This window comes from Mustela lutreola, chromosome 14 (genome assembly GCF_030435805.1).
Source record: "Mustela lutreola isolate mMusLut2 chromosome 14, mMusLut2.pri, whole genome shotgun sequence".
Lineage (NCBI taxonomy): Eukaryota > Metazoa > Chordata > Mammalia > Carnivora > Mustelidae > Mustela > Mustela lutreola.
In genome coordinates, this window is record NC_081303.1 from 38,658,128 (window position 1) to 38,684,258 (window position 26,131).

Here is a 26,131-nt window from a genome sequence, read left to right on the forward strand (position 1 = left end):
CTGATATTTATTCTTTAAAGAATTTCCACCCAGAGGGCGCCTGGGTGGCTCAGTGGGTTAAGCCGCTGCCTTCGGCTCAGGTCATGATCTCAGGGTCCTGAGATCGAGTCCCGCATCGGGCTCTCTGCTCAGCAAGGAGCCTGCTTCCTCCTCTCTCTCTCTCTGCCTGTCTCTCTGCCTACTTGTGATCTCTCTCTGTCAAATAAATAAATAAATAAAATCTTAAAAAAAAAAAAAAGAATTTCCACCCAGAATCTCTTGCTTGGGAATATTTTGTTAGTATAATTGGTGATGAAATATTTACAGTGATAAAACTCATTTCTTTAAAAAACAGTCTGTATTTTATTATCTTGGATTTGCATGACTTCCCCAAGAGTTGGAATTAATAAGGCTTATCATTGTGACCCTATGTACCAAGTAGAGAATAATTAAGTCATTTGTAAATATTATGCCTACAAATATAAGGAACCATAGCATATAAATTCAAAGAAGATTCATTGTAACTTCAGTTTCTAACAATTTCTAAGTGCTAGTTCCTAAAATCTATTTATTAACTAGAAATGAAATGATGGTAGATTTTTGATGGATTGTTATTCTGAAACCTCAGCAAAACACTACGTTGTTACACTGCTATACTGCGCACCATTATTTCTCAGTCTGTGGATCATAAAGGGCCAACAGATATTATGGGGAAAAGGGTTCTAAGTTCCAACAAATGTGGAGGTAAGGAAGCGAAGCCAGTTTTTATCACTACAAGATTTCTCTGTACCATTAACATATTCATATATACTGTAGCTCCTCAAAGCACATGTGCTGACCCAACCATCTGTGTGTGTGTTGGGAGGGGTGGTATTAATGCAACTGTTCCTCAGCTTATGATTACAAAACCACACTGCAGCGGAGCATCCCCCAAAAGTAAAGTCTCACAGAATATATTTTGGCAAATACTAAGATTTACAGAGAATAGTCACTATTTGTTGTTTTTAATCTTTAACATAAAGCAATTTCTGCAAGATGCTGTATTTGTAAAGGTACTGGTTACTGGGGAAAGAGGAAAGGCATAAAGGTTAAAAAAAGAGATAAAGTCAACATTCTTCTCCTAAGAACAGTGACACCCGAAAAGATAAACAACGCTCTGTTCACATTTAACCTTTCTGCTGTAGCTGTACACGAATTCAACAGATAATTCCTTTTTTTTGTTTTTCAATGACAGGCTTTGCTTAAGAGATGGCACAGAATTTAGACATTTCATTTTTTCAAAATTCAGGCTAATGGGGACTTTAAAACAACTAAAATACTAATATCCAAAGGCTTTTAAAGGGCTGCATATAGCCAAAAACAAAATGTAAATTGAGTGCCTTGATTTGTGTGATACCAAACTCAAACTAGAGTGGAGCGTGAACCTTCATAGTGTTCTCCTAGATCACAGAATTGGGTAAGGAGAAAGACATTCCAATTCCTCAGGTCCCAGGGCTATTAGAGCAGACCAAGGGCAGTCCTAGGTTCAGATTTCACTAGGTGTCTAGCACAGGTGTCAAAAATAACAGCTAGATGTCTAAAAATCCAACCCTTCTGATCCAACAACTCTCATTTCTTCTGACACCTCAAAGATGCTTCAGACAGAAAGAGCACTTTACCAGCAGAAAGGTAAAGCAACCCACCATTACATTGGAAATAATGCCCACTTGCCACTATCAATAGTTTATCAATGTAACTATTAAAGGCACACTTAAAATATACTTACAAAAAATTTAACTTTTTAAATAACCCAATATATTCATTATATAGCTTGATGATAAAAGGTAAGTATAGTGAAAGTTACTTTCAGAAAATTTCTATTTTAGCAAAATTTTACTATAAACAATAAGATAAACCCCACTCGTATGGACAGTCTTCTGGAGAGATGGAAATAGATTCCGAGTTGGTATTTTTAAAGACAGGAGTATACCTACTGTGGTCTTGAAGCACAGACTCTGGAACCCAGACACAGCTGCAAATCCCACTGAGACTCATACTAGCCAGTAACTCTGAGCAAGTTACCTAACTTGTCAGTGCCTCAGTTTCCCCACGTTTGTCACATAATATCAACAGCCACCTCCTAAGGTTTTCATGAGAAGAGCATGACTTATGGAGAAGAGGACCAGACTGATAAAAAGCACTACATCAATATTTGTTATATACGCCATTATTTGTTACAGAATCCTAATTACAAAGGAAAAATACTTGAAGTTTGTTAACTTTTTTGTTGTTGTTGTTTTTAAAGATTTTACTTACTTATTAGAGAGTGAGAGAGAGAGAGAATAAGCTGGGGGAACAGCAGGTAGAGAGGGAGAGAAGCAGGCTCCTGCTCAGAGGGACTTGATCCGAGGACCCTGTGATGATGACCTGAGCTGAAGACAAGATGCTTAACGGACTGAGCCACCCAGGCATCCCAAAGTTTAGTAAGTTTTTAAAAGGAAGGACTCAAATACCTAAGGAAAGCAAATGAAACATATTCATAACAGAAGGATTTATGGATGACAGTGATATTTGTACCAACTTAAAAATTGGTTCTTATTCCCTAACTCATGGACTCCTTCACGCAAAAACATGCTCATGGCTTTCTGCACACCCAGCACTGTGCTAGGTGCACAGTCACAAGGATAAGCAAGATAAAATCTTTGACCCAAGATTACAGGGGTACTCTGCTCACTTTAGCGTTTATTAAAAACTTAATGTTAATAAACTATATGTATATCGTACATAATTAAATGGTGTAACTGCACACAAATGTGGTTTTATTGTCATGGTTTTTAAGAACCCTCTAGACATACTGCCAGTGAAAGGTCAAACTGGTGACTCAGGTGGATAAGCACATGTAATCACATTTTCCCTTCTGCTCCACACTCACTAGCTGATTAGAACCTGCTTGAAAGGATAGCCTGGTTCTGGGAGCTGAACTTAAAAGAAACTGGTACTGTTTTCTTTACCAAATAATTTGATTGCTCTGAGAGAAATGAACAGGGACAATTTGAAGCCTGCAATGTGCCTCTTTTGTCTCAGGCAGGTTTCCAGTTGCTCTTAGACCCTCATGTTTCTGCTGTGGGTTGTGATACATAGCCTGATCATCCTTCTAACTTGGCCACTTGTATCAACCTTACCTAGTAATCTCCAGATTTTCCAAATATACACCATGCACACAAAACTTCAATCAACACAAATAAACGATCACAGTATTTAAAAGAAAACTTTTATATACAAATTTTTGAAAGATTTAAGTCTACATTCCCTTTAAGAGCAGATAGCAATTACCTAAATACCTCTCTCCCTTCGTACTCTCTCAGCAGCTGAAATCAGCAGTGTATTTCTAAATATTTAGGATATCAGATTCTACATTCTTAGGAAAAGTCTAACTTCTAGACTTAGACTACTCCACTGGACAAAATTAGTTGCATGTGATTATCTTTAAATTGTTCACAAAAAAAGTTTTGTTTTGTTTTGTTTTTTTACAGAGAGAGCACATAGAGGGTGCCCAGAGATCTAGCTGAGATCATGACCTCAGCAGAAATACAGTTGGACGCTTAACTGACTTAGCCACCCAGGCACCTGCCCCAAATATTTGATATCTTTCAAATTTTCTCACTAAAATACAATTCCTCAACTATTGTAAATGACTTGTATCAACTCACCATTCTGTCAAAATTGAAAAGACAAGACCAGTGGCAAGATAGAGATCATACTAAGCAGAAACGATATTGATCCTATATGATCTAAGCAGAAACAGCCCAAGAATGGAAGGGAAGACAAAGTTAACTGAAGAGGAGTAAATATCATCTTATAAACAAGACAGGCATGACCACTATGTGGCCACAGATGTGAACCCTTGAATCTTCAGTCACATTACCGAGTAGGAATACCACTGCTGAGTTGTAGGGCACGCACCTATGGTTCCACTGGCCTTCAGGAAGTGACCAGTGAAGAAGCTTTGTTCCCAATGTAGGGGTCAGCACAGAATGTAAAAGAATAACCAGGAAACAACCATCTAGAGCTGCATGAATACTGATTCCCCAGATGGGAATCTGAATACCACTTAGTAATTCACTCATGTTACTCAACCTCTGTGTTCCATATATATTATATAGTATAGCTTAAAGTCAGGCCATGTAATGCCCCCAGCTTTGTTTCTATCATCATTTCTGTGGCGATTCAGGGTCTTTTCTAGTTCCATACAAATTTTAGGATTGTTTGTTCTAGCACTTTGAAAATGATGTTGGTATTTTGATTGGGATGGCACTGAAAATAGAGATTGCTCTGGGCAGCACAAACACTTTAACAATGTTTACTCTTCCAACCCATGAGCATGGAATGTTTTTCCATCTTTCTGAGTCTTCTTCGAGTTCTTTCATGAGTGTTCTGTAATTCATATAGATCCTTTCCCTCTTTAGTTAGGTTTATTCCCAGGTACCTTATGGTTTTTGGTGCTATAGTAAATGGAATCGATTCTCTAATTTCCCTTTCTATATTTTCATTGTTAATGTATAAGAAATAAACTAATTTCTGTACAGTGATTTTGTATCCTGCCACATTACTAAATTGCTGTTTGAGTTCTAGTACTTTGGGTGTGGAGTCTTTTGGGTTTTCCACATCCAAAGCATCTTGTCATCAGTGAAGAGAGAGAGTTAGACTTCTTTGCCATTTTGAACACCTTTTCTTTGCTTTTGGTGTCTGATTACTGTTGCTAGGACTTCTAGTACTATGTTGAACAACAGTGGCAAGAGTGGGCATCCTTGTCATGTTCTGATCTTCAAAGAAAGGCTCTCAGCTTTTCCCACATTAAGAATGATATTCACTATGGGTTTTTCATAGATGGATTTTATGAAATTGAGGAATGTTCTCTCTATCCCTATAGCTGAAGAGTTTTAATCAGGAAAGGCTGCTGTACCTTCTCAAATGCTTTTTCTGCATCAGTTGAGAGGATCATGTGGTTCTTGTCTCTTCTCTTATTGATATGTTCTATCACGCTGATTGATTTGCAAATGTTGAACCACCCTTGCATCCCAGGGATAAATCCCATCTGGTCATGATGGATAATCTTTTCAATGTACTGTTGGATCCCAACAGTAGGATTTGCTAGGATCTTCTTAAGAATTTTGGAATCCATATTCATCAGGGATATTGGTCTGAAATTCTCATTTTTGACAGGGTCATTGTCTGGTTTAGGGCGATGCTGGCCTCATGAAGAGTCTGGAAGTTTTCCTTCTGTTTCTATTTTTTGAAACAGCTTCAGGAGTATAGGTATTATTTCTTTGAATTATTTGGTAGAATTCCCAAGGGAATCCATCAGGTCCTGGACTCTTGTTTCTTGGGAGGCTTTTGATCACTGCTTCAATCTCAGGAATTACTGGTTATTGGTCTATTCAGGTTGTCAATTTCTTCCTGTTTCAGACTCGGTAGTTTATAGGTTTCCAGACATGCATCCATTTTTTTTCTAGGTTGCTTAACTTATTGGCATATAGTAGTTGATAATTTCTGATGATTGTTTCTAGTTCCTTGGGGTTAGTTGCGATCTCTCTCCTTTCATTCACAAGTCTATTAACTTGGGTCCTTCCTCTTTTCTTTTGCGGAAGTCTGGTCAGTGGTTTATTGATCTTATTTTTTCAAAGAACCACCTTCTAGTTTTGTTGATGTTTCTACCATATTTCTGGGTTCTAATTCATCAGTCTCTGCTCTACTCTTAATTATTTTCCTTCTTGTGCATGGGTTAGGCTTAATTCGTTATGGATTCTCCAGTTCTTTAAGGTGTAAAGACAGTTTGTGTATTTAGGTTTTTTCTATTTTTTTGAATGAGGATTGGATAGCCATGTATTTCCCCCTTAGGTCAGCCTTTGCTGTATCCCATAGGTTTTAGACCAATGTGTTTTCATTCTCATTGGTTTCCATGAATTGTTTAAGTTCTTCTTTGATTTCCTGGTTGACCCAAACATTCTTAAGCAGGATGGTCTTTTACCTTCCAAGTTTTTTAATTTCTTCCAAACTTTTTCTTGTGGTTGAGTTCCAAAGCATTTGTGGTCTGTGAATATGCAGGGAATCATATCAATCTTTTGGTATCAGTGGAGACCTGATTTGGGACCCAGTATATGGTCTTTTCTGGAGAAAGTTTCATGTTCACTCGAGAGGAATGAGTATTCTGTTGTTTTAGGGTGGAATGTTCTGTATATATCTATGAGTTCCATCTGGCCCAGTGTGTCTTTCAAAGCTCTTGTTTCTTTGTTAATTTTCTACTTAAATGATCTGTCTATTACTGAGAGTGGAGTGTTGAGGTTTCCTACATTTATATATTATTATTAATATGTCTATTTTGGTTAACAGTTGGCTTATGTAGTTGGTGGCTCCCATATTGGGGGCATAGATATTTACAATTGTTAGATCTTCTTGTTGGATAGACCCTTCCAGAATGATATAGTGTCCTTCTGTACCTCTAACTACAGTCTTTAGCTTAAAATCTAATTTGTCTAATATAAGAATTGCTACCCCAGCTTTCTTTTGCAGTCTGTTGGCATGAAAAATGCTTCTCCATCCCTTCACTTTCAGTCTATATGTATCTTTAGGTTCAAAATGAGTCTCTTGTAGACAGCATATGGACGGGTCCTATCTTTTTATCCAATCTGCAACCCTGTGCTCTTTTATGGGGGCATTTAGACTGTTACTGAAAGATATTATTTTACTGTCATTATGTTGCCTGAAAAGTCCTTATTTTTACAGATTGTCTCTGTAAATTTCTATTCTATATCACTCTGGTGGTCTTTCTCATTTTATAGAACCCCACTTAATATTTCTTGCAGGGCCAGCTTAGTGGTCACATGTTCTTTCAGTTTTTGCCTGTCTTGGAAGCTCCTTATCTCTTCATGCATTCTGAATGACAGCCTTGCTGGATGAAGTATTCTTGGCTGCATGTTCCTCTCATGAATATGTCTTGCCAATCCTTTCTGGCTTGCCAGGTCTCAATGGACAGATCTTATGTTATTCTGATGTTCCTCCCTCTGTACATAAGGAATCTCTTGCCCCTAACTGCCTTTAAGATGGTTTCCTTGGTTCTAAGATTTGCGAATTTTACTATTACCTCCCAGAGCATTGGTCTATTCTCCTTGATCTTGGGAAGGGTCCTCTCTGCCTCTAGGACACAAATCCTTAAATCATTCCCCAGATTAGTTTAGTTCTCAGCTAGGATTTACTCATATATATCTTCTGGGCCACTGTATCTCCCAAATCAACAAGGATTGCCCCTGCAAGAAGGCTACCCATACTGCTGAGAAGCTCAGTGATGGCTATCCTCGTAAGGCCAGGCTGGCCACTAGAAACACTGCTAGAGAGCTGGGTTCCCTGAGGCACAAAGACCTGGTCCCAGTGCTTGGATGTGTGGTAATCCCAAGGTTCAGAGCTGCCCAAGGGGCTGATTCCAGGAGCGGTGGAAACTGCACTCTGGTTAGCTCCTTCCTCTGCCCAAACTCACTTCACAAGCCCTCACTTTCCTACAGGTGTTGCTGCCAAGAGAATTGTCTAAAAAACCTCCTGCATGCAAATCTCTGCCTCAAATCTCTATTGCCTGGAGAACCAGACCTAAGACAAACTTAAACATTCCAAAATGCTGCATGAAATAAAACAAACATTCCTTAAACACACAGTAAGAAATTAAGTGCTGAGAGGCCAAAATCAGGCAGGAGAAGGAGACCAGAGCAGTCAGCATGAACTGACTGCAGTTGCTGGGAGGAGATTTACCAGTTTCAATAACCAAGGAGCTCAAATTTTAACACACCTATCAAGTAGCTGGAAATGAGGACTTAACCCTGAGAGACAGGGAACTGGAATAAAACACCCTCATAAAACCAATTTTGCCATCAAGGAAGCTTAGCTATACCTTGGCCTGAGTTCTAAGTGGATTAAAAAAAAAAAAAAATCCCCAAAAGCTACACTGAAAATTTGAGTTATATGCCAGCCTTCACAAAGGCCTGAAGTTCAAATTTATACTACCTGCCTGCATGATCCAAGAAATCCAAGTCTCAGAAATTTATAAAAAGAGTGATTTCAGGCCAATACTAGCCATGGTATACCTAGCAGAAACAAATGTATAACTACTCTGGGCCCACAGAATTCCACGAGGGAAAGAACAGAAAGAAAAACAATTAGACAACAAAACACTTCAAATAACAGTACAGATAGGAACTATAAAGTATGCTTAGAATTATTAAAAACAAAAGTCTTTATAAAACTTTGAGGAGGAAAAAAAAAGGGACAGCACCAGAGAGGCCAAAAAGAAAGAACTTTATAAGCATTGAAATGAAAAAAAAAAAAAAAAAAAAAAAAAGAAGTGCACAGTGGGTTCAAGAGCAGATTAGAAACACAAATTTTAAGGAAAGCTTCTAGGAAAAAGACAATAATAGTTTGTTAACGGGTAAAAACCAATAGAATTTGAAGAATATTAGAGAAGAACAATTTATAAAAAGCATAAAGACATAAAATATGATGATGATTATGGTACTCAGTGATCAAAGCAGAAATATTAAAAATAAGCACAGGTAATGGATACTGTGGTTGCCTTCCCAACGTCCATGCCCTGTCATTGTTTTTTTGTTTGTTTGTTTGTTTAGTTTTGTTTTTGAGTAATATTCCTGCTTCATATAACCTATATGTTTTGGGGGCCTAGAGCCACCCTCATTCTAGAAACAGGGCATGAAATTCAGAGGCAAGGTTAAACAGTATAATCACTGCCCCCCAACTCTACCCTGAGGTTTGGAGAGGTTATCCGGTAACTTCTGGGAAAGAACCTCTCTCAACTTGGAGCCGCTCAGCCATTTTGGAACCATGAGGGAAGCCAGCCTAAATACAGTCAACATGTAGATCAGAGCAGAGCTGAGAGAACTGCAGACAAAAAGAACAAGAGTTTTGATCAAATAGCATGTAAGACTGACTTATGTCTAAACTTTCAAGTTAGGTAAACAGAATAAATCTCTACTGTTTCATGTAGCTAGTTGGGTTTTCTGTTATTTGCAACTAGAAGCATTCTGTCTGAGACCCATGGTAAAAGATTAAGTTCTAGCTGATCTACCACTAAAATTTCCACTCATTTTAGACTGAATACAAGTTTTGAATGAGAAATTATTAGGCTATCTTTCAGAATTGGCTTAGAAGCAAAAAAAGGATATGCCTGACATGGGAGATTTTCAGGAATGCCAAGACTGTAATTCCCCAGGAGCCAGGAAAACTGAGCATTCCCAAATGAAAAGCCTAGCATATGGTAACACAATTTCCATAGAAAAGGGTAAAGATGATGGAGCCAAAGAGAAAACAGGACATATGTAAATGAGGTTTGCCCCTGGAGCAGTCCACTGAGTAAGAATCTACCTCATCTTAAGTCTTTGTTTTCATGCTATTTATTTAAACTGTACTATTTTAAAACACTGAAAGCCTCCAGTTAAAATAGATCTATTCCCACTTATTCCTGAAACTCCAGTAAAATGCCAGTGAAGCCATTTTCTTTAAAGTATGAAACACTTAATTATGAAGACTAGAAGTGATTATAGACCAAAGAGGTTAATCAAATTTTGGAAGCTGGAAAGCAGAGGTGTGAGCACTTTCTGGCATAGCAGAATAGAGAAAATTGAAACCTAACTTTGTATAATCAAAAGGATACCAACAAGAAGGTAATTGACAATGAAGAATCGTAGATAAGGCTCAGGACAATGGGCAAGACAATGGTAGGTGGGGCTAGAATCAGAAGGAGAGAAAGCTTCATGAGACAGCTGGATTAAAAATGTTCTCTCTGATTCTCCGAGTCTCTTTCCAGCAGGATGAAAGCAGTTACTCTCTGTGGAAGAAACAGACTCTGATGGACTCTAGACTGAGGGGCTGCAGGCGCTGAGTACAAGGCTGAGACACCACAGGGAAGCAGAGAGGACAGAGGCCAAGTTTATATGCTAAGCAATGAGCTACCACTGCCCCAGCTCTCTCCCCTACTCAACCTCCAGAATCTGGTGGCCAGTCTTACACCCCCTTGATAGGAGACAGGATTCCTCTTTGGGAAGAAAATCAGAAAAGATTACAGGCATTAAGAGTCAGAGATGTGTAATAAAATAAATCTGGTCTTCATCTAACGGCCCTGGAATGAAAGCCATGCACACAGCTTCCACTAAGACTTCTCAAATTAGCCAAGCACTTGAGAAACATGTGAGGAATTCCTCTGCATGAAAGACAGAAACCAAACAACAGAAAAACAAATGGAAAAGAGATAATATGGTACACAAAGAAGTCCTGTACTTTTTTTTTTAACTGAAACTAACATCTTCAGATGGATGAGATCAAAGTGTGTCCATAAAGCACTAACAGGGCCTATCCAAAGAAATGTTTACACAACAAGAAAAAGCTTTTGAGATTTTAAAATGAGAGCAGAAACATAAATACATATATAATATAAAGACTGGAAGATAAAGCAGAGGAAAAGTCCCAGATACTAAAAAGAGAGAAAGAAGAAAAAAAGAAAATTAGAAGACCAAAATCCAGGAGATCCAATACTAGACTTTAGAAATTCTAGAAAAGAGAAAAGGGAGAAGAAATAATCAAAAAGGTAATACAAGAAAAATTTCCCATAAACCCCAAGTCAAACAAGTTATGGGAAAAAGTGAATATAACTTGCAGTCACTGTAACTCCACTATAAATAATAGTTCATTACAATAATGAAGTCATTGACCAATCAAAAATCATGTACCTGGGGCGTCTGGGTGGCCCAGTGGGTTAAGCCGCTGCCTTCAGCTCAGGTCATGATCTCAGGGTCCTAGGATCGAGTCCCGCATTGGGCTCTGCTCAGCAGGGAGCCTGCTTCCTCCTCTCTCTCTCTGCCTGCCTCACTGCCTACTTGTGATCTCTCTCTGTCAAATAAATAAATAAAGTCTTTTTTTAAAAAAATCGTGTACCTATTATGGAGAACCAATGCTGAAGGGGAGAGGGAGAGAACTGAAAAGCGAGATATAAAAGAGGTCAATCCTCAACTACCTCATTAAAAAGTCAACAGTTAAGTGACAAATGAAGAAACAGCATCATAAATAATATTTAAAAATACAGAGGTAAATGCCAGAAAAAACTGCTAAAAGAATTCAAACCAGATGCCTCTGGGGCTACTGACCCACATCTTTCTCTAGAGGCTTGACCTCATTGGTTGGCTTTTTAACAGTAGTTATTAAACCCATAAACCTTTGTAAGAAACAACCATTTATAATATCAAGTAGCATGAAATACCTCTCCATATATTTTTACATTCATTTATGTCTAAATTAAATAATTTTTCCAAGAATTAAGTCCAGTTAATATCCAATTAAGTCCAATTAATAACCATACAGTTAAAAAATTATTTTTCTTAGAAGCTTCAAGATCCACTCTTCTACTTTCAGATATGCAATATGGTATCATTAATTATAATCAATGCTATACATTACATCCCCACAACTTATTTTATAACTGCAAATTTGTACCTTTTGACCCCCTTCACCTATTTTGCCCACCTGCACCCTTGGTCTTGGGCAACCGCCAATCTGTTCCCTATATACATGAGCTCAGTTTTTCATCATCAGGTTCCACATGTGAGATCACGTGAGATCATTTTTTATGTCTGACTTATTTCACTTAGCATAATGCCCTCAACGTCTATCAGTGTTGTAGTAAATGGGAAGATTTCATTTCTATGGTTATTATATTTAAATATAGATACATACACACACACACACATTATGTTTTCTTTATTCAGCCATTGATGGACACTTAGGTTGCTTCCACATCTTGGCTACTGTAAATAATGCTGCAATGAACATGGGGGTACAGATACGTTTTGAATTAGTGCTTTCATCTTCTTCAGATACTCAGAAGTAGAAATGCTGGATTCTACAGTAGCTGTATTTTCAATTTTCTTGAGAAACCTCTACATTGTTTTCCACAGTGGCTGTACAAATTTGTATTTACCCCACCCAAAAAAATTTTTTAAATAAATAAAACAATAAAACATATGTGTATAAGCATGAAAAAAATTTACATTCTCACCAACAGTGCACGAGGGTTCCCTTTTCTCCATATCTTTACCAACTTGCTATCTCTTGTCTTTTTTATAATGGCCATTCTAAGAGGTGTGAGGTGATATCTCACTGGGGTTTTGATTTGCACTTCCCTGACAACTGGTGATGTTGAGTAGCTTTTCATGAACCTGCTAGCCAGCTGTATGTCTTCTTTGGAAAAATGTTTGTTCAGATCCTCTGCCCATTTGTTAACCACAATGTTTTCTGCCACTGAGTTGTATGGGTTCTTTATATATGTGGATCTTAGCCCCTTATATCAGATATATGATTCACAAATATTTTCTGACATTCAGGAGGCAACCCACAACTCTTTAAGGTGGTGTTTTATTTAGGCCACTAGGTAGAATGCAACAAACTGTAACAGCTGTAACAAAGAAGTACAGAAATGCAAGGGCTTAAGTAAGACAGAAGTTTATTTCTCTCTCACCTAACAGTTCAAAGTGAAGTTGGTCCTCATTTGGTGTCTACCTGTGGATCCAAGGCTGCTGCTTCAATTCTTGTCATTTCCCAGCCAAAGAGAAACAGGAATTGAGGACATTCAGGGCAAATAACTGTCTTTAAGAAGAAGACCCAGAAGTTGCCCACAACTCTTCCTTCCAAATACCAGGGTCCCAAGCTTAGTCACAGAGCCACATCCAAGCGAATCTTGCTAGGGAATGCAGTTGGGGTGGGATGTCATGGGTTAGCTAATATGGGGGTGGGACCAGAAAGCTCAAAAGAAGAAAAAAAAATGACTACTGCGGTACAGTTAGCAGTGTTTGTCACAGGTAAGTATTATCATCCCTCCTTCTTAAATGAGGAAATTGAGATTCAGAGCTATCTACCAAAGGTCCCATAGCTAATAATAATTAAGCCAAGATTCAACTGCATATTCTGTCTCTAGATCCTATACTATTTCTACTAAACCATGCTAAGTGACAAAAGGAATACATATTATTTTTAAATTTCTTGCTAGGAGCGCCTGGGTGGTTCAGTCAGTTAAGTGTCTGCCTTTGGCTCAGGTCACAATTTCAGGGTCCTAGGATCGAGCCCCACACTGGGTTCCCCACTCAGTGGGAAGTCTACTTCTCTCTTTCCCCCTGTCTCTCCCTCCACCCCCACTCATGCTCTCTCTCTCAAATAAAATCTTATTTCCTGCTAAATATGGCACAACTGGATTGGTTCTAACCAAACACTCCTGGATATCCAAAAGTAGTTGCCTCCCCACCCACAGCAGAAATGACCTGTCCACTTCCATCTAAGAGGTTTAGCCTGCCTATGGAAATAGTAAAGATCTCCCAAAGGCAGCAAAACATTGTCATGCAAGACAACGCTGACTGTCCTCAGGACTCACCTCTCCCACCCCTCTATGTTTCTAGACCTATAACCAGACTCAAGTCCCACCAGGTACCTAGAGGTGGGATACAAAGTGTGACTCATGAGGAAGTGCACTAGATTTCAAAAGAACTACTTGGGTTTTCTAATTTGTACAAGGAGAAATCTAAGGAACACGTACAGGAATGGAGATTTAAGGCCGTGGAATAACAGTGGAAGAAACATCAAGTTGGATCAAGCTGAATTGATTGGTACGAGCTCACAAAGAAGAAATTCTGCATTTAATGTTTCAGCTCAGGGAGTTAGCAAAGGCTCTAACGATTGGTCAGTTCATTGGTTGGTTGGCTGAAAGGCAGATCAAAATATGCTATGCCTGTGAGCAGCCTGGAAATGCCCAAGCTTCCTTGATTTAATGCAGAGGAAGGGATTCAAAGGCTCAGGGAGAACAGACAATTACAGTGGACTGTCATTTAAGATCAGCTCACTCGGTGGGGGAGGATCCAGAAGATATAATTTTCACCCATACATAGAGAAATGAATTTGTGAGGAGAGGTCCCAGCCTTCTTGAAGAGCTCCATTAATTGCTCTCCCCTATAAGCCAGACCTTACACTGGGAACTGTAGCCAACTTAACTGGAAAACCTGAAAGCAATGGGAGTAATTGGATCCCAGAAGGGCAGCAGCCAAGTGACAGCACTCAAGAGCCAAGCGCAAGGCAAGTATAGTTACTGTAATGGACAGCAGCCAAAACCACCATCAGAACAGCAGGACTCTTCCAGGCCTGTGGCACTGGCTGGTTACCCATGGTGCTGCCAGAAGTGATGTAGATACAAAGTCTACTAAATTCCCACCTTATCTGCAGAAGCAGAAAAAGATTTAGGTCAAGTGAACAAAAGTCTAACTCAAAACACAAATAGAGCCATGGTCCTCCAGTCAATTCCCAGACTTAAATCAGTTTACAGATCTAGAGTCCCCAACCCAACATGGGGCTTGAACTCAAGACCCTGAGGGGGGCTTGAACTCAAGACCTGAGCTGAGATCAAGAATCAGATGCTGAACCGACCAAGCCCCCCAGCTGCCCCCAGTCCAGAAACAAAGGGAAGGCCCAGTCCCCTTGAGGAAGGACCCTGGCACACCACTGAAAATGAATACAATTAATGGTTCTTCCAGCATCCCTCCAAAGATGCCTACAGAGGCCTTTCATAAACTGTGCACTGGAGATATGGAAATAATTACACCTTTCAAGACTAATGGATACTGGGTCTGAAATGACACAGACTACAGGAAACCCAAAACATCATGTGGCCCTCCAGTATGGGCTTATACAGAGGTCATGTGATCAATGGAGTTTTGGCTCAGACCTGTCTCACGTGGGCCCGGGGTCCCCAAATCTATCATGCAGTTATTTCCCCAGTGCCAGAATGCATAACTAGAATACGCGTACTTAGCAGCTGGCAGAATCCGCACATGGGTTCCCTGAACTGTGCAATGAGGGGTTACATGGAAAGGCCAAGTGGAAGCCAGGAGAACTAACGAAGGAAAATAATTCTGATTAGAAGCAATACCACATCCCTACAGGGATTGCCGAGTTTACTCCTACCATCAAGGAGCTGAGAGCTGTGGGGAGAGGGATGCCTACCACATCTCCGTGAAAATCCTACTGGAGAGAAGACAGAAGGATCCTGAAGAACAATGGACCATCTGAAGTTAACCAAATGAGAACTCCAATTATAGCTGCTGCGCTAGATGTTCTCCCACTGCTCCCACTGCATGGGTGAATACATCCCGCTGGGAGCTGGCAGGCACCTACTGATCTAGCAAATACCCTTTTCCGAAGACCTGTCCAGAAGGCCCTCCAAAAGCAGTTTGCTTTCAGCTGCCAAGGTCTGTGATACATCCTTACTGTCTTACCTCAGGAGCATATCAACTCTCCAGCTGTAAGGCATAACTCAGTTCCCAGAGACCTGGATCTCCTTTCCTTTGCACAGATCTTCCACTGGTCCATTACATTGATGGCATTGTGGTGACCAGGCCCTACTGAAGGAAAAGTAGGAACTACTCTAGCCTGGCTGGTAAGACACATCGAAGCATGCTGACCACCCATCCTCTCCGAGATGAGGGGAAAATTGTATCTGGTCCCTCCTACAACCCAAGAAACATACTCCTCATTTGGGTGTATGACTCCAGCCCACTTACCCAGTGACTGGAAAAGCTGCTGGTTTGACTGGGGCTGTGCCCCTTGGGTCACGTGATGCAGTGGATCCCATGGCGTCTGAAGTGCCAGTGGCAGATGTGAATGTGTTTGGAGCATCTTGCAGTCCCCTGAAAGTGAGTCACCACAGGCCTTCAGGATTTTGGAGTAAGGCTTGGCCATCACCCTCAGACAATTACTCTCCTTTTAAGACATGCTCTTAGCCTGCTAGAGGGCCTTCATAAATATTAAATGCTTGGCTATGGGCCCCAAATTACCATAAGACCTGAGCAGCCCATCCCACCAAACGCACAGCTTGGCCTGCACAGCCACACTCCATCATCAAATGTACATGATGCATACATGGTCAGGCCCAAGCAGGCCCCGAAAGCATAAGACAGACAGATGAAGTAGCCCAAACACCCATGGCCCTCACTCCTGCTGCTCTGCCTTTTCTCTCCCTGCCTGCACCTACAGCTTCATGGGGAGTTCCTTATGACTTCCTAGCAGATGGAGACTCAAGCCTGTCTACAGACAGGTTGCCTGACAAGCAGGCACTGCCAGAAATGGCACTAGCCCTCCTCCTCTGGGGCATGGCTCAAGGACAACAGTGAAGGGAAAGCCTCTCAATGGACAGACTCGGAGCAGTGCATCTGGCTGTGCACTATGCTTGGAAGAAGAAATGACCAGACACTCAACTCTAACAATTCGTGGGCTGTAGCCAGTTGTTTGGCTGGATGGTCAGGGCCGTGGGAGAAAGAGAATCAGAAAACTGGGAACAAAGAAACCTGGGAAAGACGAATGTAGCCAGACCTCTCTAAATGGGCAAAATGTATGAAGATCTCTGGGTTCCATGTGATTACTCACTAAGGGTAACTTTAGCAGAGGAGGATTTTAACAATCAAGTGCCTAAGACAATCTGTTCTGTGGCTATCAGTTAGTCTCTTTCACCAGCAACCCCCAGGTTAACTGGCAAGCTCATGAAGGTATTCGTGGTGGCAATGCTAGAGGATATGCATGGGCTCAGGAACACACACTTCCACTCACCAAGGCTGACATGGCTACAGCCATCACTGAATGTCCAATCTGCCAGCTGTAGGGAACAAAACTGAGCCCCTAATATGGCACAATTCCCCAGGACACTAGGCCATTTCCATTATGGGAGAGTCAGCATTGTATCCTTACTGGAATGAACACCCTTGGATATTGATTTCCCTTCCTTAAACACAAGGGTTCTGCCAAAACTACCATCCGTGGATTATAAAATACCTTATCCACCATCATGGTATTTTGCATTGTTTTTGATCAAGGAACTTACCTCAGAGGAAAAGACCTGAAGGAGCTAGCTTGATACAACAGTGGAATGGCAATAAAAATAAACTACATGGTGTATGTCAAGGACAACAGTATTTTTCATACTTGCTTGATTTGTCCACAAGAAAAATAATTTTAAATGACGGCTAATCTTGTTTAGTGTCTCACAAAATTTTCAGGAGCAATTCAGACATTATTGTTAAGAACAAGTGAAGTAATGTAAGTGGGATTAAAGTTTATAAATGAGCTATTTAAAACAATCATTATGTTTTATAACATGTCTACATAAGAAGTTTCCAGAATTTTCTTGGAAAAAACTTAGCTATACTAAGTTAAGTTAAATGATGGAAAGTTGTACTTAAAGGAGGCATATGCCTCTAGAAATTGGAAGTAGTGTATTCATAAATTTACTAGTATACTAAAGATGGTTAATATGTGGCAGACAGTTCATAGTTGTCTATTCCTTAGTTTTCACTGAAAATTAAGGTTACTAAAGATTAAAAATTCTTATCGACTATGTAAATGAAACTACTAAAAAGAATATAGATGACGAAGAAGAAAAATATACAAAGTATGCAAGGAAAATAAGATGTGTTTATGGTAAGAAAAAGTATACAAGGTATAAAGGATTATGATTTTGTTGAGAGAGAGTAATTTGTCCTAATACAGGATACAACTGGCTGTTCTAGAAAGAGAAAAAGGAAAATAGGACAAAAACGGAGTAGATACTTTATTTATTTTGTGTTTATTTATTTATTGTGTATTCAAGTTGCTAAGATTAAATAGACTAATTTGTTATTCAAAAAAAAAAGATGGGGGTACCTGGGTGGCTCAGTCAGTTAGGCGTAGGACTTCTGATTTTGGCTCAGGTCATGATCTCAGGGTTGTGAGACTGAGCCATGCATCAGTCTCCACACTCAGCAGGGAGCCTGCTTGAGATTCTCTTTCTCCCTCTCCCTCTGCCCCTCTATATGAGTGCTCACTCTCTCTCTCAAATAAATAAATCTTAAAAAAAAAAAAAGATGAACCTTAATATCAGAAGTATATTGATGTAAAAGTAGAATGACAGATTTTCTTGGATTATTGGTCTGCTTTCATTAAGAAACCAAAAAAAGATTGGTTCCCAGGAAGATTACTTAAAAGATAACAAAGTTTTGTGTGTTATCAGAATGATTTCCTAGGCTTCATGTTGTCTTTATCAGGCCTTGATTACTTAAGAAAACCAAATCTTCTCAATATTAAAAGAACTAAGGGTTTTAAGAACTTTTTTGGGTCACTTTGGTTAAATAGATAATCACGTATTATAATGATCCGTGGTACTATTTAATCAAATATTCAAATCTTTTGACATTTTGACAAGCTTTCCAAAATCAAATTCAAAATAAAGTCTTTTTTAACTAAACTAGCTTTGTTATTTTAAAGAGGGTCCCTGGAAAATCTCAAAGGATTTGTTTCTCACTTTGTGAGAAATATTAAACTAATGAAGTTTAATCAAATAAACTCCATGGGAAGCGTTGTCAAATAAATGATAACTTTCTTTCGGTTTTATTTGTATGGATACATGCCATTAATATAAGTATTTCAGAACTGTATGAAGTTCACAGAAATTTTCAGTACTCTTTATGTTCATGATGTTTTGAGCAAATTAACATTTCCAATTTTTCTCCCACCTTCCTGCCTTGGAAGCAGTGAGAACCCAAACTGTCCTTTTCTTGAAGCTCTGCAAGCTGAGGATAGTTGATTTGATTTAAACATCTGAGAAATCGCCCCAACAGATCACATGTGAGCAACCTTCCTGCCTGCAGCCATGTGGGCCACTCGGAAAGTTCACTGAAACATGTGGTGACCCCAGAGACATTCAAATTGCAAACCAGGAAAATCTGTCAGATTGTCTCTGCCTGTCCTCACTCTACCATCTCCAAATGGTAGACATCTAGACATCTTAACTGCCTGCTTTCTGGACTCAACATCTAGACATCTTAACTGCCTGCTTTCTGGACTCAAAAACGGAGTTTAGAGTTTGTTCTAAACATTAATCTTTGTTTTTCTTTTATCTCTAGAAAAATGTCTTCTTCAATGCCTGACTGCTCATACCACAGAGAAGTCTACTGTAGGTTAGGGTATCTACTCCCACCTATATACTACCATATACTACCACCTCCTGAAATGAGACACAACTGTTTGACAGGACTGACCACTTCCCAGGACAGAAACTGGTTCCGTGGGTTGTGGGACAGTCTACCAACTCAGGGTTTGGACTATGAAATTTCTTGGAAAAGTTTCACATGGTGGAATGACAAGGTTCAGGACGTGCTACCCCAGAATACAGCACCTTGGCATATTGAAAATTATAAACTGAAGGAATATGAGAAATAGCACATGCAGGAAGGACTACCTAAACTTCCCCTGAAGTAGGTCATAAGGCCCTCGAATGAGGTGTCCTCCCTGAGGGAGGGAGGGAAGGAGGATACTTCTCTCTAAAGATGGAGGGACACCAAAAAGACTCTGTTTTCCTCTGTTTGCTACTCTTAACTCATACTCCTTTTTTTCCTATCATATTTTTCATTTTCCCTCTACTTTTGATGAAACCCAGGATAAAAATTGGTTTTAAGCATTTTTTTATCTTCATTTCCTTCTGAAGCCTCTGTACATAAAATTTGTATTAAATAAAATTTGTATGCTTTCTTTCAAAAGTCTTCTGTTATAGAGAACTTAGAAAGGAAATTGGTATTTTCTCCTCTACAATAAAGCACCAGATGACTTCCCAAAAACAAAAACAAAAACAAAACAAAACAAAAAAAAACCACTTCTGAATACTCCCCCTTCTGGAGGCTTATATTGACTGTCCTCTTGAGGAAGAAAGAGAAAAGTCTGAAAACAGATCTTTTAGTGGAGCATTAAGTATTGTTTTACCTTGAATCTTATTCTGAGATAAACAGGAGCCAAGAATTACTTAATCTGAGCATCGACTACCATGTGTAAGCTCAGGTAGAAGCAAATACTCTTAAGAATATTTATAATATTGGGGCACCTGGGTGGCTCAGTGGGTTAAAGCTTTGGCCTTTGGCTCAGGTCATGATCCCAGGTCCTGGGATTGAGCCCCACATTGGGCTCTCTGCTCAGCAGGGAGCCTGCTTCCCCCTCTCCCTCTGCCTGCCTCTCTGCCTACTTGTGATCTCTTTCTGTCAAAAAAAAAAACAAAACAAAAAAAAAACAAAACAAAAAACAAAACAAAAAACTTACTTGTATTGGAATTTTGCGAAGTTCTGAGGATTTACCTTCTTCAAGGGCCTCCGTAATCTTCAAAGAGATGATAACTGAGAACTCATCAGTTCTCTTCAGATTTTAGGCTCAAGAACAGTTTTTTTAATTAATAGAAATTAGATAAGAGAAATTGTCCTTGTATCTGTTTTAACTCATGTTTTTAAGTGAAGAAATCATGCATTATCAAAAATGGTGTCTGTTCTATTTTTCATCTAATCTCCTTATTTAGCAATAAATATTAGGAGGGCATGTAGAAGTAGAAAATAATTTTAGAGCAGTGTTTCCTAGATTCTTCTTTCCTTCATATAATCTTACAATGTGAGTACTTACATAAGATATGTGTTTTCCTTTGTTCACTAAACATTGTTAAATACCATTTTAACAGGAAAGATGATTAATCCATATTTTTATTTTTTACTTGGTTAAGGTTAACATTTTATCAAGTTATTATTTCTGTAGCAGGCGGTGTTAATTCAATGATGCTGGCAGGAGCTTTCAGTTTGTGCTAAGAAAAAAGATGAGCATTTGAAGGGAAACAATTGCTTGCTTTTAAGTGTGATGTTGAGTAATGACTAAGTGCATTCATTTGCACAGTCAGTATAACCTCCAGAAAGATTTTTCCATGCCTTTTCCTCAAGTGGATCATGTGATCTGGTGTTTATCTTACAAACCACGTAATGTGACCATGAAATCAATCAGTTGTTTCAAAGGTCTCTTTGCAAGCAGATTTTATTTTTTTATTCTGGGAGGGGGTGGTATCAGGTTATTGCAATGAAGCCTGTACAGTCTATGTGTATATACTGGAAACTTTTCTCCCCTTGCCTTCACGTTCTTTACAGTGACTCTCAATGCACAGATTTCTACACTAGTTTTTAGTTCTCTTCTCCAAACAGTCCCTGCCAGCAAAGAGTTAGCTTTGTGCTAAGGCGAACAGGCCATTATGTTTTTAAAAATTAAACAGTGTATATGGCATTTTGTAGCTGTCTTTTATAGATAGATGACAAAAAGTCAATGCCTGTGAGATTGTAACTTCTGCTCTTTCTTCTTTATTTTAGGGGTGATGGGGAAGGAGCTAATCTCTAAAGAATGGTGAAGTCTGTGAAGAACCTGCAGAGATTGTTATGGTAGCACATGGAATTGATGGATCTTCTGGATTTCTACACCTGCAATGTTCTCAACGTAGGTTTCCTCTAAAAACTGTCTGTGGGTCTTTTTTTCTTCTGCAGGACATGTGTACACATTTGTTGTACAGGACCTGTAATGTGCTGGCCTTAGACTGTGCTAATGTGAAATGCTTCTCAGATGATTTTCTTAAAAACTGGGTTGTTTTAACATTGAATGTCAGCATTATTATTTGATGAGTGCTACCTCTCCATTATACATACATACACATGTGAAATTACGAATGAGGCAGTGACGTGTGAAATACATGTCTAGTATTTTGGGAGCAGTGAGTTTATTTTTGGATAAAAAAGTTATTCTCAAATCTATTTAACAAATACATGCATGCCAATTGTCTATGACATGTAAAGATCAATGTCTGATGCTGCCTAGAATTTAGAAACAGCTATACATTCTCATCCCTGTCTTCAATGACCCACATCCTGTACTTGATAGGTATAAGTGCTGTAGTGATTCAGAAGAGATCATCACGGACAATGAGATTAGAGAAAACTTGGGACATAATGAACTGGGTTTCAGGATTTGTTTTTAGGCTAAATTTGTATTTTGCTTTTATAGATTTCAGAGAGTGCAGGACATGACGTTCTGTTAAATAGTAGGCAGTAACTCAAAAGACACGTATCAGTTGTCAGAGCAGCTTCACTGACCAAAAGATAACTTCAGATTTTGAAAAGGTCATTATTCTTTATTTGGGTTATATTTGTATCCTGGACATAGATAATAATCTTCTCAAACTAAATTAGAGTCATCTAGACTAGAAGATACACCAATCATGTCATACTCTCTCTATCTGGAGTTATCATCTCCAGTCCACCTTTGGTAATACTACTGATTTTAATTTTCCAATCCTGACAACCACTACTATGCTATATGAAGTGGACAATGGGGATAAGTTGTTGTCTTGCAAATATTTGAAAACTTTTCCCAGGAGCACCTAGGTGACACAGTTAGTTAAGCAACCGACTCGATTTTGGCTCAGTTCATGATCTCAGGGTCATGAGATCAAGCTCTGCACTGACTGTGGAGCCTGCCTGTGATTCTCTCTCCCTCTCCTCGCCTGCGCTCTCTCTCTCATTAAAAATAAATAAATAAAATAAAAAATAAAATAAAGACACTTTTAAAATATCCCATCAGGTTTCAGACAGAACAAAGAATGAAAATTCCTGGCAACACCCTAAAATTCCCCCAACGCCCACTTTTTTTTGTTTTTGTTTTTTTTTCTAAACCAAAGGTATACCTATTTCAAGTGACTCCAAACTGATGAGCCTTTTATGACTTAAAACCAATGAGCCTTTTATGGCTCAAACATGGACACAACCAGGCTTCCCCAAAGAGGCTGCAGAAGATATAGACCTCTCAAGATCTAGAGCCACCCCCAAAGACAGCCAAAAGAAAGAGTAAGACAACACCCCTGAGAAGTAACAATAGTGGGGAGGACATTAGCCAAAAATGGGGTGCCACAATCCTGGGAACCCCAACCTGCATCTGGCCAACTGTACACACAAGTCCAATAACTCATATGCCCCAGCAGGGAGAAAGGCAAGCCAGGCTTTCAGGACACAAGGAGACAGGAGATGGAGGAGAACAGCTGTCCCTGGGAGGGAGAAGATCTGTACTCACCTGGTTACCCAAAACCAAATTCATGAGAGTCACAATTCAAAGATCTAATTTTAACAACTATTTTTCTCTTGCTAATCTGAACTTGGAAAGGAAGGGAAAAAGAAAACTATTTCCTTCCTCTCTTTAGTGTAGACTGGGCACTACAGACAGAGATGTGGGACAGCTGACTGTGGCAAGAAGTCTTACCTTTCCTGGGCTTTTGTCAGTTTTCCCAAGATTCCATCTGCAGACTATGGACTGAGTGGGGTGCCCCAGCCATGCCCTCATGGTCACCAGAAACTATAGGGGAGGAAAATATCTTTTCTCTCTCCCTTCTAAAAGTTGACTGGCTCTCTGTAACAGAAGACAGAGTAATAAGAGAAAAGCATATCAATTTACATAACATAAATATGTGACAGAAGGACCTTCAGAAGGAAATTAAGACCAAAGAAATGTTTTTATACTAGATATAACAAGGAATAGAGTCATGGAAAAAGGTGATGAGATAAAGAAGTAGTAAAATGGGGACACTTAGCAAGGACTATTCTTTAAATTCCCCTTGGCATTACTCCATCAGAGATAAGGATGATCCTTTCCTCTGGGTTTAGTGAGGGCACCTCTCATATGTGGGTCTTATGACCTGTTTCGGGGGAAGGTCAGAAAATCCTTCCTATACCTGCCATTTCTCAAATTCCTTCAGCTTAAAATATTCAACATGCCAAAGTGCCATATTTTGGGGTAGCATGTCCTGAACCCCATCATTCTCTTTCAAACAAGTTGTTTCTGGGGCACCTGGCTGGCTGAAACAAGTTATTTCTTATGACTCTCAATGGAAGAGTTTTGCCTGTTAGTAAGAATGGGTATATAAGTCCTCCCCAACCCCAGATTCAATGCAAAACACTTCAATCAAGCACACAACAATGTGGACTTCTTTGACAGTGCAAACCCAATGGCTGGAGATTCCCTAAAAATGCTGTATTATATATTTTTAAACTATTTTTTAAATGTATGGCAGAGCCAGCTATAAAGACAGAGAAATGTTCTAAGGGAGAAATGGTAAGAAAGCACAAATCTAGAGGTGAGTTAGTTCTGAAACCAGCATGTCCTAGGCACATGTGCACAGTCCTGATGGCTAGCACTTAAAGTGGGGAGAGGAGAAGCGATAGGAAACAGGATAACAGGAGGTGCAACAGGGGAGCCTAAGCAAAGTGTAGAGTCAGAGCACAGCCCCTCCCACAGAAAGCCCTAAAGGGGGGATACATTATTTCTTTTTAAGATTTTATTTATTTCTTTGACAGAGATGACAAGCAGGCAGAGAGGCAGGCAGAGAGAGAGGAAGGGAAGCAAGCTCCCTGCCAAGCAGAGAGCCCGATGTGGGGCTTGATCCCAGGACCCTGGGATCATGAACTGAGCCGAAGGCAGTGGCCCAACCCACTGAGCCACCCAGGCGCCCCAAGGGGGTATAAATTAAAAATAATTCATCTTCCTGTCAATAGGTACAAAAAATTGAACAAAAGAAGAAAAAAAAAGATAAATGCATATGGGTAAATCTAAATACTGTATTATTTCGGGGGTTAAAAGATCAAGTCCCGGGATGCCTGGGTGGCTCAGTCAGTTAAGCATCTGCCTTTGGCTCGGGTCATGATACCAGGGTCCTGGGATCAAGTCCTGCACAAGTCCCACATTAGGCTCCTTGCTCAGTGGGACATTTAGTGCTCCCTCTGCTGCTCCCCCTGCTTGTGACTTGCATATGCTCTCTCTCTCTCTCACAAATAAATAAAATGTTAAAAAAAAAAAATCAAGTCCCAGAACCCACAATACCAATAAAAATAGTTTGTATCAGAAAAAGACTGATCTTGGATGGCTCAGTCAGTTTAGTGTCTGCCTTCGGCTCAAGTCATGATCCCAGCCAGGTCCTGGGATTGAGTCCTGCATTGGGCTCCCTGCTCAGTGGGGAATCTGATTTTCTTTCCGCCCCCCGCCCCCAGCCCCAGCTCATGCTCTCTCTAAAATAAAGTCTTTGAAAAAAATTATGTTATCTCATCGATACGTAACTTATTTCAGTTAATTAAAATTTGTCAAAATTCAGAATTGAGCATATAATCCCAAAATACAATAAATAATATCTGTTGTATAAAGATTATTTTGTGAATTTAGAAACTGATCCAAAAATCAGAATGTTCAGTAAAGCTTAGTAAGTCAAGTGTTTCCCAATGATAGTGTTATAAAGGTTGACTCCAAGGACAAAAGAAAGTGAAAAACTCTTTGTTTGACAACCCACATATGGATTATCCGTGTGCTCATCCCATCCCCACTTTAAATTGTCCATGGCCAATTTTAAATTCTGAGTAGACTTTTTTCTCTTCTACACAGGACACTTCCAGAACTTCCCCATCTGTACATTTTAGAGAACAGAAATTTATTTCCATGCCTAAGATAAACTTCAAATGACAGATCTGCCCCTAAACTCCAATATAACCCAAAATACAGTATGAATGCTTTAACTTTTTGTTTCTCCCAGTACAAAGGTTTGGCTACCAACTTGAAAGCAGAATGTCACAGAGTCAACAAGGTTACATAGTCCTCTCACCTGAAATAAAAGCTGAACTGTTTTTGCAAGACACCAACTGGCAACCACTAAAACTAAAGAAGAAAGTTCTATTTGACTAGAAATGTAAAATCCCACATGTACACACAGACTCTGATAGGGCACATGGACTTCCGGGAGTAGGAAGCTTCAACGGAACTGGATGATGTCTACACCTGAAGGCATCAGAGCTTGCTGTCCCGCAGAGTAGTTAAGGGCTGTGGCCCTGAGGTTAGGATGCCCAGATTTGGATCCCAGCCCTGATGACGGTTTAACACAGATAAGCTATTTAGCGTCCATATAGTCCAGTCTCCATCTGGGAGGCAGGCACAACAGCCCTTAACAGGACTGCAGTAAGGATTAAATTAGATATGACAGATGTAAAAGCCCTCAGCATAAAAATCACACGGTAAATATTCCATAACTGTGAGCTAGCTATGGAATTATTATCCTGTTTCTAATATTATTTTACAATGCCACACTACCAGAAATGTCAAAAAGCACCTCAAGCAGTGGCTAAATAAATTATAATTTTGTCACTCCCTGATAAGAAACAATGCAAATGCCCACCATATAGCATTCCACAAA

General features: G+C 39.5%; 1 protein-coding gene and 1 pseudogene across 5 annotated transcripts in view; both read right to left on the bottom strand.

The window, feature by feature from the left end:
• Positions 1-26,131, bottom strand: part of DISP1 (dispatched RND transporter family member 1) — a 174,715-nt gene that overhangs the window by 135,810 nt on the left and 12,774 nt on the right. The window contains exon 2 of one of the 5 annotated variants that reach the window (XM_059146643.1): positions 15,603-15,728. The exons of the other annotated variants lie outside the window; for them this stretch is intronic. The gene's annotated coding sequence lies outside the window, so the exon portion shown is untranslated. The remainder of the gene's footprint in view (positions 1-15,602; positions 15,729-26,131) is intronic. 5 annotated transcript variants of the gene reach the window in all.
• LOC131815053 (transcription factor SOX-2-like) overlaps positions 1-26,131 on the bottom strand; it is a 51,180-nt pseudogene that overhangs the window by 12,305 nt on the left and 12,744 nt on the right.